Source organism: Rhinopithecus roxellana, chromosome 6 (assembly GCF_007565055.1).
Source record: "Rhinopithecus roxellana isolate Shanxi Qingling chromosome 6, ASM756505v1, whole genome shotgun sequence".
Lineage (NCBI taxonomy): Eukaryota > Metazoa > Chordata > Mammalia > Primates > Cercopithecidae > Rhinopithecus > Rhinopithecus roxellana.
The window spans coordinates 91,778,783-91,795,494 of NC_044554.1; the positions used below are offsets into that span (position 1 = coordinate 91,778,783).

A 16,712-nucleotide genomic window follows, 5' to 3' on the forward strand; every position below is an offset into this window, starting at 1 on the left:
ATGAGCTTAATTCACAAGGGAAGTGGCAAATATATAGAATTAGTCTCTAAATAAATGCTGAGGAATGGGACTCTAAACCCTCCCTAGTTGGCATGGTTAATTAATATTGTAGAGTAAAATGCAATTAAAGTGGGTAACAGAATAGAACAGATAAAAGGAAACCATCAGAGAAATAACATGAAGAGCTTCCTCTAGGAGTGATTTCTTAAAATGGGGACAAGCTTCATAGGAAATGGCACAGCAATGCCTGTGACATCTGCAATTTGACTGGGTCAATTTTTAGCTCCGTTTAAACTAAGGCTTTTCATTTAGATAGGCTAGAACTGAAGAGATATTCTTACTAATGAAATAAAATAAATAAGAATAAAGAGGTTAACAGATAAACAAGTTCAACAAATGTAACAAGTTTTAGTTTTCTTCCTCACATCTGGCACCATGGACAGCAACACCCTAGCATTCCCATGAAGTAGGCAGACTTATTTGCCAGTGAGCAGAGAGATTTATTGGATGTGTTGGAAATGAAATAAATAGAAAGACTATAGATAAATGCAGAACAGTTTGAAAAGCAAGGGCCGTTACATTCTTTTGACACCTACAGGTTTCCACTATCTGCTCCCTCCCACAGAAGTCAATTTTATTGGCAATCATAGTGGTTTATACTTATATTTTAAAAACTTTAAATCAAGATTGTATAATCAAAACACATATTTCCTATAAGAATAATATTGCCAAGGAGAGTGGCAATCTTAACTAAGAACTCAGTGGCCACATTCCCTTGTTTTTTGTCATATAATGAATACAACTATATCTAAATTAAACTAAGAATCTCATAGCCAATCACCTAACAATTTCATGACTATTTAGCATGCTGTGTGAGCAGCTTTACAGGGTGATGATTTTTGCAGAAATGAACAGGAGATACCCATTGAACCTGGGAAGTCTAGCTGAAAATGGGATTGTGAAAAGGTATAGAAATCATTTCTTCTAAGAATACCAATTGGGGTGAGAGAATACTCATGCACTAATGATAAGTGATGAAACTAGGATATCAAAATATATGATAATTATAGAAGTATAGTGACATCATCAAGAGATTCTGTATCTTTTTCCTACTACTTTAATTGCTTCAAAAGAAAGAAGACTTTTGTGCACTAGACCACAAGCTTGACCAAAACAGAAATTTTTCTCTAAATTGTTCATGAGTCAGTGAAGAATCCTTTTGGTAAAGAATAAATTCTATAGGGAATTTATTCTCTCTTACCTTAAATAAAGTGTCCTGCTCCAATCTCAAGTCAATTCCTCAGCTGTGTTTTAGATACCATCTCCTCCTGCCTACTCGAGGACACAGATCAGCTGTTCTCCCCTTTGTCTGATGAATCACCACATTTTCATTCTGGACTAAATGAGTCCCTTTAGTACACAGATATTTCTGCCTTCTTAAGAAAATGTTCTTTTGACCCTCACTCCTTCTCCCAGCTATAGTTTTGGTCTTTGACTGCACTTTGCTTCAAAAGGCAAAACTTGAAAATTGCTGCCTCCAGGCCTCTAAAAACCATTCCCTTTGCTCTGCTTATTCTTGCCTTACTTGGTTTTCCTTCTACAGCTCTCATCATTTTCTAGTAGACAGTATAATCTACTTATTAATTGTGCTCTATTTATTGTCTGCTTCCCTGGTTTAGAAGTAAGATCCACAATGGTAATGACCTTTGTCTGTCTTGTTCACCGAAGTTTCTGGAATACCTAGATCAATTCCTGGTATGCAGAGCACACTCAGTAAACCCATAGCAAATGCATGCCTCAGTAGTTACCTGCTATTGTTTTAAATGGGCCTCCACATGATATCATCTATCAAATAACGTAAAAACTTCCTTAACAGTTAATACTAAGATGAAACACTTTAAAATTTGGAAAATATTTACACAATAAGATGGTTTTCAATATTAAAGAACCCCTGCAGAAAATTATAGCTACAACTAAGAGTATATGCTATGGTTTCAATAACCTTGCCAAAACTCACATTGAAATTTAATTGCTGTTGTAACAGTGTTGAGAGGTAGGATTTTTACGAGGTGATTAGGCCATGGTGGCTTCACCTTCATGAATGGATTAATGCCATTATCATGTGAGTGGTCTAGTTATCATGGGAGTGGGCTCCTGGTATGAAAGATGAGTTTGGCCTGATTTCTTCTCTGTTTTGTGCACTTGCTTTCACCTTCTGTCCTTCCACCAATGTCTGAGCAGATGCTGATGCCATGCCCGTGGTCTTCTTAGCCTCCAGACTGTGAGAAATAAATTTTTCTTTATAAATTACCCAGTCAGTGGTATTCTATTGTAGCAGCAGACTAAGACAGAAAATTTATACCAGGAAGTGGGACTGTTGCTATAAAAAATACCTGAAAATGCAGAAGAAGCTTTAGAATTGGGTAATGGATAGAGGCTGGAAGAGTTTGGAGCAGGCTAAAAAGAGCCTTTATGGCTGTGAACAGAGCATTAAAGGTGATTCTTGTGAGGGCTCAGAAGAGGAGAGCTGTAGGAAAAACCTGAATCTCCTTAGAGATTACTTATGTGGTTGTGACAAGAATTATGGTAAAAATATGGACAGTAAAGGCCATTCTGGTCAGTAAAAATATGGACAGTAAAGGCCATTCTCAGACAAAAAAAGAGGAACAAGGCGTTGGAACCTGAAGAAAGGGGAATCCTTGTTATACAGTAACAAAGACCTTAGCTGAATTGTGTCCATGCCCTGTGGTCTTTATGGAATGTAGAAATTTAGGGTGATTGATATGGTTTGGATTTCTGTCCACACCCAAATCTCATGTTGAACAATAATCCCCAATGTTGGAGGAGGGACCTGTTGGGAGGTGACTGGATCATGGGGGTGGACTTCCCCTTTGCTATTCTCATGATAATAGCGACTTCTCGTGAAATCTGACTGTTTAAAAGTGTGTGTAGCACTTCCTCCTTCACTCTCTTCCTCCTGCTCCAGACAAGTAAGATATGTGTCCTTCCTTTTCACCCTCCACCATGATTGTAAGTTTCCAGAGGCCTCCCCATCCATGCTTCCTGTAAAGACTGTGGAACTGTGAACCAACTTAACCTCTTTTCTTTATAAATTACCCAGTCTCAGGTAGTTCTTCATAGCAGTGAGAGAATGAAATAATACGAAAAATTGGCACCAAGCAGTGGGGCATTGCTATAAAGATACCTGCAAATATGGAAGTAACTTTGGAACTGGGTAATGGGTAGAGGTTGGAAGAATGTGGAGGACTCAGAAAAAGACAGAAAGATGAGGCAAAGTTTGGAACTTCCTAGAGACTCATTAAATTGTCATAACCAAAATTCTGATAGTGATATAGTCAACGAAGTCCAGGCTGAGGAGGTCTCAGATAGAGATGAGGAACTTATTAGGAACGGGAGCAAAGGTCATTTGTGTAATTTGTTAGCAAAGAGATGGGAAGCATTATGCCTCTGCCCTACAGAGATGGTGGAAGAAATTTCTAAGCAGCAAAATGTTCAAGATTTGACCTGGCTGCTTCTAGCAACCTATGCTTATATTCATTAGCAAAGAAATGACCTGAAGCCAGAACTTATGTTTAAAAGGGAAGTAGAGCATAAAAGTTTGGAAAAATTGCAGCCTGGCCATGTGGTAGAAAAGAAAAACTCATTTTCTGGAGAGGAATTCAAGTTAGCTGCAGAAATTTGCGTAAGTAAAAAGGAGCCAAGACAATGGGGAAAATGCCTTGAAGGCATTTTTTTCAGAGACCTTCTTGATAGCCTCTTCCATCACAGGCTCTGAGGCCTAGAAGGAAAGAATGGTTTCGTGGGCTGGCCCAGGGCCCTACTGCCGTGAGCAGCCTCAGGACACTGCTCCCTGCATCCCAACCACTCCAGCTCCAGTCATGATTAAAAGGGACCCAGATAAGTCTCAGGTCACTGCTCCAGAGGATGTAAGCTGTAAGACTTGATGACTTCCACACAGTGTTACGCCTGTAGATATGCAGAGGGCAAGAGCTGAGGCATGGGAGCCTCTGCCTAGATTTCAGAGGATGTATGGAAACACCTGGTCCAGGCAGAATTTTGCTATAGGAACAAAGCCCTCATGGAGAACCTCTACTAGGGCAGTGCCAAGAAGAAATATGGGACTTGACCCCTTATACAGATGCCCTACTGAGGCACTGCCTAGTGGAGCTGTGAGAAGAGGCCCACTGTCCTCCAGACCCCAGAATGGTAGATCCACTGACAGCTTGTACCCTGCACCTGCAAAAGCTGCAGGCACTTAACACCAGCTGATGAAAGCAGTCTCAGGGGCTGTGCCCTGCAGAGCCACAGAGGCAGAGCTGCCCAAGGCCTTGGGAGCCCACCCCTTGTGTCAGTGTCATCTGAATATGCGGCATGGGGTCAGGGAGATTATTTTGGACCTTTCTGATTTAATGACTGTCTTTCTGGGTTTCAGACTTGCATGGGGCCTGTAGCCCCTTTTTTTGGTCAATTTATCCCTTTTGGAATGGATGTATTTACCCAATGCCTGTATCTCTATTGTACCTTGGAAGTAATCAACTTGTTTTCTATTTTTGCAGGCTCATAGGTGGAAGGGTCTTGCTTTGTCTCAGATGAGGACTTTGAACTGTGGACTTTTCAGTTAATGCAGAAATGAGTTAAGACTTGGAGGACTGTTGAGAAGGAATTGTTGTATTTTAAAATGTGAGAAGGACATGATATTTGGGAGGGGCCAGAGGAGGAATGATATGGTTTGGATTTGTGTCCCCACTCAAATCTCATGTCAAATTGTAATCCCAAGTGTTGGAGGAGGAACCTGGTAGGAGATGATTGGTTCATGGGGGTGGACTTCCCCCTTGCCATTCTTGCAATTATCATAATAGTGAGTGATTTCTTATGAGATCTGGCTGTTTAAAAGTATAAAACACTTCTCCCTTCACTCTCTTCCTCCTGCTCCAGCCATATAAGATCTACCTCCTTCCTCTTCACCTTCTGCCATAATTTTAAGTTTCCTGAGCCTCTCCCTTCCATCTATGCTTGCTATTCAGCCTGAGGAACCATGAGCCAATCAAACCTCATTTCTTTATAGATTACCCAGTCTTAGGTAGGTTTTTATAGCAGTATGAGAGACTAATACAGTGATGCACTAGGATATCTGATGGAAGAAATATCTAAGCAGCAAAGCATTCAGGTTGCTGTGTGGTTACTTTCAACCACATATAGTGAGATGCCAGAGAAAAGAAATGACTTAAATATGCAATTTATAAATCAAAGGAAAGCAGAACAAAAAGATTTGAAAATTCACAGCCTGACTATGTAAAGAATAAAAAGCACATCAGAGAGACAATGCTAAGGGTATAGCCAAGTATTATTTGTTAAAGAGATTAATATGAACAAAAAGAAGCCAAGTGGTATTCATCAAGACAATGAAAGACCCCACAATCACTTTGAAAATATTCTAGGCTGCCCATCCCATCACAGTCTCAGAGCTCTAGAAGGGCAGAATGGTTTTGGGAGATGGACCTGGGGCACCCTCCACAGGCTCACTGCCCAGGACAACCAAGGGACTCTGCTTCTTACATCTCAGTGCAGCACTCTTTGGCCAGCCCAGCTGTGGCTCAAGTGGTCCCAAGAGCAGCTCAACCCACTGCTCCACATGGTACAAGTGGTAAGCCTTGGTAGTGTCCACATGGTGATAATTCTGCAGGTGCACAGAATGGAAGAACTTTGAGGAAATGGCTTCTTCCTCCCAAGAGATTTCAAAGGATTTCATAAAAAGCTTGGAACTCAGGCAGAAACTTGCCACAAAAGCAGAGGTGTCACAGAATCTCTGCTAGGGCAATGTACAGTGGAGCCTTTGGGGGCAGGGCTGCCACAGAAAACATAGAACTTGTAGGGCCACCAGCATGGAACTCTAACCCATTAAAGTTGGGTGAACTGAGCCTAGCAAAGTCATGGGGGCATGGCTGTCTGAGGCCATGGGGGCCCAACCCAGCCCCAGTGTATCCAGTAAGTGGGATATAGAGTCACGGGCGATTATTTACCAGCTTTAATGTTTTATGTTTTCTCTGTTGGGTTTTGGACTTACTTGGGAACAGTTATCTCTTTCTTCTTATCTATTTATCCCCTTTAGAATAGGAATGTCTGTCCTATGCCTGTTCCACTATTGTATTTTGTAAGTAGATAACTTGTTTTGATTTCACAGGCTCACAGCTGAAAGGAATTTACCTCAGGATGAATCATGCATTCAGTCTCATCCACATATGATTTATACAGGACTCGGGACTTTGAACTTTTGAATTGATGTTGGAATAAGTTAAGACTTCTGGGGCTGTTGGGATGGAATAAATGTATTTTGAATTGTGAGAAGGACATGAGTTTTGAGGGACCAGGGAGGAATTCTATGATTTGAACATCCCTGCCAAAACTCATCTTGAAATTTAATTACCATTGCAACAGTGTTGAGAGGCAGGATCTTTAAGAGATGATTAGGTCATACGGGTTTCACACTCATGAATGGATTAATGTCATTATTATGGGAGTGGGCTTCTGATAAAAAAGATAAGTTCAACCCAATTTCCTCTGTGTCATGTTAACTTGCTTCTACTTTCCACCCATCTGCCATGGGATGGTCTTCATCAGATAGCAGAGTCAATGCTGGCATCACATCCTTGGACTTCCCAGACTCCAGAACTGTGAGAAATGTATTTCCTTTCTGTATAAATTACCCATTCTGTGGTATTCTGCTACAGCAGCAAAAAACAGACTTAGCATCTCTAGGTAAACTTTATTTAAAGAGATGCAGACATGCACCAATTCACTTATAGAATACTGTGCAACTATTGAGTTTAAAGATTAATGGAAATTCAGTATGAACTCAGGCAACAAGACTCATAATTACAAATGAAGTTTCTCATAGCAATTGATTGATATCAAATATATTAAGGCTTTCTGGTAAAAACATTATCCTATAAGAGAATAGTCTTACTCCAAAACCCAGTATATTAAAAATATTTTAAAATTGTACAAATTGAAGAACCTAACTTGGACTTAAAGACAAGAAAAACGTTCTTAGGCAAAATTAAAATTATTTATTTTATTGTTTGTAAATGTGTGTAAAATTCTTAGAAGACTGAAAATACTGTGTCCACAGATACCACAGGAACTAGGGCAGTTTTTGAACCAGGAGTGACCAAAACTTTGCTCTAGTCTCCATAGTCCAGGTTAGGATCAAGCCCAGGCCATGTCAGGCATTCTCCAATGGATAAAAGAGGTATAGTAAATGACAACATAAAAAGAGGAATGTTGACACATGCACTCACATGTTCTACTACTGCAGTACTACTGACAATAGCAGATTTATGAAATCAACCTAGGTACCTATCGGTTGTTAATTAGATTAAAAAAAAAAGTGGTACATATGTACCACAGAATACTATGCAGCCATAAAAGGAATAAAAATTGAATCTAAGAAGTTGAAAATAAATAAAAATTTAAAAAATAAAAAATCATCTTGGCTATTCTAACTCCCTTGCCTTTCTCTCCCTCTCTCTTTCTCTCTCCCCCTGTATGTGTGTATGTATGTGTGTGTGTGTGTGTGTGTGTGTATGTATATGCATATAATCTTAGAATCAGTTTAACTATATCTATAAAACATTCTGTTGGAATTATGGTTTATATAGCCTAAATTCTACAAGACATCAACTTATCAGAAAAAAGTATTCATCTGGAAATCAAACCATCTACATTCCAGGAATAAACTCTCCCTAGTCATAGTACATTATCCTCTTAATATAGTGATGACTTCAATCTTCCAATGTTTCATTTATAAATGTTTTGCATGTATAGTCATAAAGTTTACATAGCGTTTTTAAAAAGAGGGGCTTTGATATTAAATGAGTGAGGCAGCACATAATACACAAAGCAAAGGGTAAATACAGAGAATAAGTGTGACAAGCAGGCAAGTCAAAACTGGGATGTACTTATTAGGTACCTAGCAAGTACTAGAAGCCATTGAAGGTTTGTAAAAATGACTAAATGTTGAGTCTTCCTTTAAATATTTCACAATTTAATAAGAACATAGATACACAGCTAAATTACTATCATGTAAGAAAACTGGGTAACAAATAACATATTACTGAAGTATAGAGAGGAAAAGAGACTCCTGACTGAGGGGATGGGGAAAATACCACTAGAATATTCCTTGTAAGTTGACCTTAAAGAAGGATGGGACTTGAGCATAGGGAGAAGGGAGATCCAGGAAGGAAGGGCAATCAAATGATAAGGAAGTAGTTGCAGTGAGGGAAGTGGAAAAGAGTTTGAAAGCCAGCAATTCAGTCCCCAAATTACACTATCAGACATAGACTACCAACTATTCATTGCACCAACTTCCTTTCTGCTTTTAATTACATCAGAGCATCTCAATTCACATCAACCTCCTTAACGGGATCCCTAAAGAGAAAAGCCACTTATTTGGCTGTTAGGCAGTTAAGTTCTGCCAAAAACTAAAAGGGGAAGTGTGATCAAATCCTTATGGATGGCCAAAGAAAGACTGAGTGCTATGAATGTGAGAGAAAGCCCAAAGCAAACTCTAGGTACAAATAATTTGTGTCCTATAGAGTGGGCACTGAATAAAGAAAAATTCCAAACAAGTAGAATTTGCTCCAAGTCATGTAAATATATATTCCTAAGAGGGTATCTTAAGGAAACTACCCCAGACATTTTTCTGTGTTAAAATGTATGTATGGGCCAGGTGCGGTGGGTCACACCTGTAATCCCAGCACTTTGGGAGGCCAAGGCAGATCGATCAGTTGAGGTCAGGAGTTTGACCAACCTGGCCAACATGATGAAACCCTGTCTCTACTAAAACTACAAAAATTATCCAGGCATGGTGGCAGGTGCCTGTAATCCCACCTACTCAGGAGGCGGAGGCAGGAGAATCGCTTGAACCCAGGGAGCAGAGGTTGCAGTGAACAGAGACAGCACTACTTCACTCCAGCCAGGGTGACAGAGTGAGACTCCATCTCAAAAAACAAACAAACAAACAAAAAATGTATGTTTAGAGTCAGATACATTTTTTAACAAATGGAAAAAGGTGGAGAGATTTTTGGAAAAGTGCAGACTGAGTAGAACATACCCCTCCATGCATCATCTCTTTTTTTCTTAATACTTCATTAAAGGAAAGGAAATATTATCACCCACCCCATTTCTATGTTGCTTTCTTGATCTATAGACTTTTCATTCTCTGTTGAAGGGATTCCTATCCCCTCAGTCAGGAGTCTCTCTTCCTCTGTATACTTCAGTAGTACGTTATTTATTATCCAGTTTTCTTACGCGATAGTAATTTAGCTGTGTAGCTGTGTATCTGAGACCAGGACGTTCAGGAGATGCTTCCCATATACAATCTTTGCTGAAATGTCACCAGAATTCTGTCTTCTATTTAAGACCTTGGTGGGTCTTTAATCAGCACCAAGACATTTTCTTTTCTCTCCATTTAACACCCTTGCACATTACATAAAGGACCCAATGATAAGCCTGATCCAATTTTAGGCTCGTTATGCTCTGCTAAAAGATGTCTAACAATGGACAGTAAACTAAACATGAAGACAACCAGCCATTTAATCCCACACTTAATAACATACCGTTAAATGAATGTAATGAGTGCTGTGACACTGCATTTCAAATACTTCAACCACTGTGATTATTAAGAGCTCTGTGAAGCCACTATTGACTTAAATATATTATTTTTCTACCCTCCTTTTCGCAAACACATGGCTGGAATAATGCCTGTTTTATACAAAAGTATTAAAAATCAACAACAGAAAAAATAATGCTCCATATATAACAAACCTGTAATTTGTACTGCCATGGCATGAGTGAGCCTTATCCCAGTGTTGAAAATTCTACTGAGATTTCCCTCAGCGGCCACAGTGCAACAGGGATAATTAAGGCCAAATCTACCACCCTATGAAGTTTATTACTACAGCTATCATAGGAAATTCCTGATAAGGTAGAGTAATACTGGTTACAATGAGCTGCTTGGGATCTGTGGGGTCACTGCATGAGGTAACGACAAAAGAGACCTCAAGCAAGGATCTTGTACTTCCAAAAGTCAAGAACCACATTTTGATTCTTTTAGAGTAAATGCAAACAAACTATACATTTTAAATTGATAACTGCCATCCTATTAAAGTCTAAAGAGCAAACTGCTCGCTAAGTTAATACGGCCATATATTAACTGTTATCTTTTCCTCAGGACATTAATAATGCTTATCCTTTAGTACACTTATATGTGTAATAATGTTTGTAGGTTTAGTATTGTTATAGCCCATGGGTCAAATGTGTTCTATAGACATTGATTTATTTTACAAACTCCATTATGAAATTGAATTAGGTGCCAGTATTTTAAATAAGCAGGATACTTCCTGTGATGCATAGGCAGAGTGAGTGAGTATAGCAGGGAGACTCTCAGAAGGCATGCTGCAAGGAGTGAGGGCAGAGAGAATGCAGCAGGCATACCATCAGCAAGCGGGAACTCAGCTAGGGCACTAAGTGGGCATGGAATCTTGGTCAGCAGGCCTCCAGAGGGGAGAGAAGGGGAAAGTGTAGGTACGAATGAAAGTGTAGGGTATGAATCAGCCCACAGCTAGAGAGCTAGAGAGCACGGGACCCTGGACTGGTGCAGCACAGGAGACAAAGAGATGGCCCACATGGTCAGGAGGCTGGTTACATAAAGGAGACTGTGCAAATAAATATACATATATTGAAGATAATGAAAGCAGGTTTCTCACTCTCAAAGAGGAAAGTACAAATCTAGAAAGGGGGAAGGCCCGGCCGGGTGCATTGGCTTACGCCTGTAATCCCAGCACTTTGGGAGGCCAAGGCAGGCGGATCACAAGGTCAGGAGTTTGATACCAGCCTGGCCAATACAGTGAAACTCCCATCGTTACTAAAAATACAAAAATTAGCCGGGCGTAGTGGCAGGCGTCTGTAATCCCAGCTACTCAGGAGGCTGAGGCAGGAGAATTGCTTGAAACCGGGTGGTGGAGGTTGCAGTGAGGGGAGATTGCAGCACTGCACTCCAGCCTGGGCAACAAGAGTGAAACTCCGTCTCAAAAAAAAAAAAAAAAAAAAAAAGGAGGGGAGGGGAGAGCCCAAATAAAGCAGGAGATACTGAACTGCAGTTAGAAGGGTCATGGTTTCAGATGGATAGATAATATAGATGTCTGTATGTAGAAATACTTGTATATAGACATGTGTTGTGTATGTGTGTGTGTGTATATACACACATATATATTCTGTCCACTTAGAAGGCCTAAAAGCATGATACCCTAGGAGCAAAGAATACACCTGGAACCCAGATATTGGTTTCTAAATCCCAATCTCCACCAAGATTTTTCCAAAAAACCAGGCTTTCTTGGAAAAATAGCTGATTCCAAGCTATGTGGGCAAGGGAAAGCAAAACGAGATCCTGAAACATCTAGTACCAAAAAGGTAAAAATATTGTCAGAGAATTAAGCAGATCTGTCAAAAGGACAAAGGAGTCAACTCCTAGGAGTTTCCACTGGTTAAGTTTGGGGCAACTGCACTCCAAAACGACTAATAATAATGAATTATAACCCAACGAATAACGTAGGAATCCATAAGTACATGCTGATATAATTAATTAATTAAGAAAGAAACATTTTTACCAGGAGTGAGGGCAGAGATAACAACATTTTTGCAAAATGATTGTACAATGTCACAATACTCAAACCTTTTACCATTGAGTAGAATGCTAATTAATAAGTTTAGAAGGAATTCAAAATAATTCACAATGTAGCAAGCATCAGAGTAATAGCTGATTTAAAGAAGAAGCATTAGTGGATAAAACTAGTAGGTGACAGTTTGATGAGAAACAGGACATTTACAGTCTCAAACTAATCCCCGCAAAATATTATATTACTTATTAAATATTTATTAATTTTAATAGAGAAAATACTTATGTATTAACTCTATACTAGAGATACCTGGCAGATATCATCTTATCTTACTAGAGATACCTGGCATATCATCTGTTGAGCTGTGCCATCACAAAGTAATAAAAGTTAACATCACTAGCAGTGGCACAAATAAACATGATGTGTGTTCTGACAGCATACACTGGGCATCACTTACTTTTGTAGTAATCTTCCCAGAAGCTAATTATTAACATGAAGCTAATTGTGAGAAAAGTATCAGGCAAATCCAGAGTGAGGGACACTCTACAAATAAACACTGGGAGGTACTCAAAAATGTCAAGATCATGCGAGGCAAGAAAACGCTGAAACACTCTTCCAAGAGAGTTAGTTTAAAGAAACTAATGAAACCTGACAACTAGGGGCAACACGTGACCCTGTATTGGATACAGGCTCTTTAAGAAGCACAATTAGGGCATATGTTGCAAACATTTTCTCTGGGCCTCTAACTTGTCTTTTCATTGTCTTCCGCACAGCAAAAGTTTTGTCATAGGCAAAATTTGAGGATCTGTGAATTAGACAGTAATATGGGATCAACGGCAATTCACTGACTTTGACAGAACGAACTATGGCTGTGCAGGATAGTGTCGTTTTTGGATACTAATGGATGGATGCATAGATGGATGGAGGCATGGAGGCATGGATACATCCATGTTTAGATAGAATGATAAAGTAATCGGGAAGTCTAGGTGAATGGTACACAGCAGTTCTATATACTATTATTATAGCTTTTTGTAAGGTTACAATTACTTCTAAATTTAAAATATACAAAATAAAATTGGTAAATTTTATTAAAATATGAATTTAATCTTTTCTTGAAAATCTGATGTACCAACATGGGGCCCACATCCTCCTCTGACTTCTGTGCACTGGAGTTGACAGCTGCTTCTTTTCGTCCCATATATTCTATAATTCAGCACAGTCCTCACCACTCCTTACTGGTTTATACCTTGTCTACTTAGCTTGTTTATGTTCCCTGACCCGTCTCGGCAAGAACATGAATCTGTGGCTTCTGCCTTCAAGTGTGTTTGTTCTGACAGAGGTAGTGAGGCAGTATGCTTTTCTAGGTAAGCCTGTGAAAGGGGATATATTTTAATCGATGTTTTAATGATGTAATTATGGAATCATTTGCAGTTGTGTGTGTGTATATATATAGTTATGTGTATATATACACAATTATATATATAATCTATATACAGTTGTGTATATATGTGTAGTTGTGTGTGTGTGTGTGTGTGTGTATATATATATATATATATATATAGTGAGAGAGAGAGACTTTGCATCCTGTACTCAGTCTTCCTTGACAGCAGCATTTTGTAAAACTATTGTACAATGCCACAACATAGATGTGATCTACCCATCTTATTCAGCTTCTCCCAGTTTTACCCATACTCATTTGTGCTTGTGTGCGTGTGTGTGTGTTTAGTTTTATGCAATTTTACCACATGTGTAGGTTCATGTATCCATCACCACAGTCAGAATACAGAACTTTCTAGTCAGGACAAGAATCCCTTGTATTGACTTTTTATAACCACATCCACCCCAACTCCCATCACTCACTCTTGGCAACCACCAAACTTTACTCCACTTTCTCCACTTCTGCAATTCTGCCATGCCAAAAGAGTTACATAAGTGGAATCCTACAGTATAAAACCTTTTAGAATTGAATTTTTTCACTCAGAATAATTCCCTGGAGATTCAAGCAGGCTTGGGTGTGTGGCCGTAGTTATTTCCTTTTCATTGTTTACTAGTATTCCATAGTATGGATATACTCCAGTTTGTTCAACTGTTCACCCCTTGAAGGACATCTGGGGTGTTGCCAATTTGGAGCTACTATAAATAAAGCTGCTATGAGCATTTGTGAACAATTTTTTGTGAGAACATAAGTTTTCATTTCTATGGGATAAATGTATAAGAGTGCAGTTGTTGGATTGTATGGTATAATGTCTAATTTTTAAAGAAATAGCCAGACTGTTTCCCACAGTGGCTATGAGACATTTCACACAATGTATGAGTGATTCCGTTTCTCCAAATCCTTGCCAGCATTTAGCACTGTCACTAGTTTTTATTTTAGCCATCCTGAGAGGTGTATGGTGATTTCTTGTGTGGTTTTAATTTGCATTTCTCTGATGGTTAAATACGCGTTAAAATTTTTTTCATATTCTTCTTTCCAGCCACATATCTACTGCAAAAAAAATCTATCCATGGTTCCTTTTTTTTTTTTTTTTTTTTTTTTTTTTTTTTTTCCGAGACAGAATCTCACTCCGTCACCCAGGCTAGACTGCAGTGGCATGATCTCGGCTCACTGCAACCTCTGCCTCCAGGGTTCAAGCAATTCTTCCCCCTCAGCCTCAGTAGCTGGGACTACAGGCACCCACCACCATGCCCGGCTATTTTTATTTATTTCTTTATTTTCGGTAGAGATGGAGTTTCGCCATGTTAACTGGGTTGGTTTAGAACTCCTGACCTCAAGTGATCCACCTGCTTCAGCCTCCCAAAGTTCTAGGATTACAGGTGTGAGCCACTGCACCCGGCTGCTATTCATGGTTTTTGTCCATTTTCTAATGGAACTGTTTAAATTTTTTTACTATGGAGTTTTAAGAGTTTCTTTTACGTATTCTGGATACTAGTCCTTTCTTGGATATGTAGTTTGCAAATATTTTCTCCCAGTACATAGCTTGTCTTTTCATTCTCTTAACAGCTCTTTTGCAAAGGAAGTTTTTAATTTGTATGAGGCCCAATTTATCACATTTTCCTCTTTTGTATTGTGCTTTTGGTAGCAAATCTAAGAACTCTTTGCCTAACCCTAGATCCCAAAGATTTTCTCCTATTTTTCCCAAAAGTTTTAAAGCTTTATGTTTTATATTTAAGTTCTTGATCTATTTTCAGTTAATTTTGTATAAGGGTTAGTTTAAGGTCAAAGTTCATCTTTTTGGCCTCTGGATGCCAATTAGTATGGCATTATCTGTTGAAAGGTTATCTTTCTTCCATTCAATTGCTTTTAAACCTTTGTCAAAAATCAGTTGAGCATATTTGTGTGGGTCTATTTCTTGGTCACCTATTCTGTTCTATTAATCTACATGTCTATCCCTCTGCCAATACAATGTCTTGATTATTTCACCTATGTAGTAGGCTTTAATATTTGAGTAGAATTTTTCATCCTACTTTGTCTTTGTCACTGTTTTAATTATGATAGGGCCTGTGCATTTCCATATAAATTTTAGAATAAGTTTATCTATGGTCATACAACTACGTGCTATAGAAATTTCAGGGAATTGCATTAAACCTATAGGTTAATTTGGTGAGAACTGACATGTTCACTGTGTTGAGTCTTCAAATCCATGAATACAGTATATCTTTCCAAGTATTCAGTTCTTTTTTATGTATTTCAGTAGTATTTTATAATTTTAAGCCTATAGATCCTCTATGTGTTTTGTTTAGTGTGTACATACATATTTCATTTTCTTTGGAGTGATTATAAATGTTGTGTTTTTAATTTTGATTTCCACATGTTCATTGTTAGTATATAGAAATGTGATTGATACTTGCATGTTGATTTTATATCTTGTGACCTCACTGAACTCGTTTATTTGTTACAGTGGTATTTTGGTTGATGTCTTGGGATTTTCTATGTACATAATTATGTTATCTGCAGGTAAAATGTTTGTAATTTCTTTATAAGCTGTACGCCTTTTGTTTCCTTTCATTTTCCTTCTTGTACTGGCTAGGACTTCCATTTCTACACTGCATAGCATTGGCGAGAATGGACATCCCTGCCTTGTTTCCAATTTTTGGAGAAAAGCATTCAGTCTGTTACCATTAATTATATTAGCTGTAGGTTTCTTTGTAGATGTTCTTTACTGAGATGAGGTAATTCTCTTCTATTCATAACTTGCTGAGCATTTTTATTGTGGAATAGGTGTTGAATTTTGTCACAATTTTTTTCTACATCAATTGATATAATCATATGATTTTTTTCCTTACCCTGTTTATAAGGTAAATTACATTGATTGATTTTGGAATGTTAAACCAGTCTTGCATATCCTGAATAAATCCTATCTGGCAAAGGTGTGTAATTCTTTTTATACATTGTTAGACTTCATTTGCTGATATTTGAAGGATTCTTATATGTAACTTCATGAGACATGTTGGTCTGCAGTTTTCTCTTTTTATACTATTGTCTGGTTTTGGTATCACGGTCATGCAGCCCACATAAAATCAGTTGAGAAGTGCTCCCTCCTCTTCTATTTTCTGAAAACGATTATACAAAATTGATATTAATTCTTTAAATGCTAGAATTTTCCAGTGAAACTATCAGAGGGTGTGGAGACTTTTTTCAGATTTTAAATCACAAATCCACTTTCTTTAATATTTATTAAACTATTCAAGTTGTCTATTTCACCTTCATTAAGTTTTGGTAGTTTGTGATTGTAAAGGAATTGATCCCTTGTGGTTATCAAATCTGCAGTATAACGTTGCTCATAGTATTCCCTTATTATCCTTTAGATGGCTACAGAAGCTATAGTAATAGCCTTTGTTTCATTTCTGATGTGGGTGATTTGTGTCTTTTTTCTTCCTGTCAGTCCTGCTAGAGGTTTATTAATTTTATTGATTGTTTTCAAAGAATCAGCCTTTTGTTCCATCTATTTTCTCTGTTGTTTCCCTGTTTTCAGTTTTCAATGATTTCTGTTCTTTTTTATGTCCTTCCTTCTGCTT

At 38.3% G+C, this 16,712-nt stretch overlaps 1 protein-coding gene across 3 annotated transcripts in view; it reads right to left on the reverse strand.

Moving 5' to 3' along the window:
• The window catches only part of AMPH (amphiphysin), a 258,597-nt gene that overhangs the window by 138,208 nt on the left and 103,677 nt on the right, over positions 1 to 16,712 (reverse strand). The gene's annotated exons all lie outside the window — the stretch shown is intronic.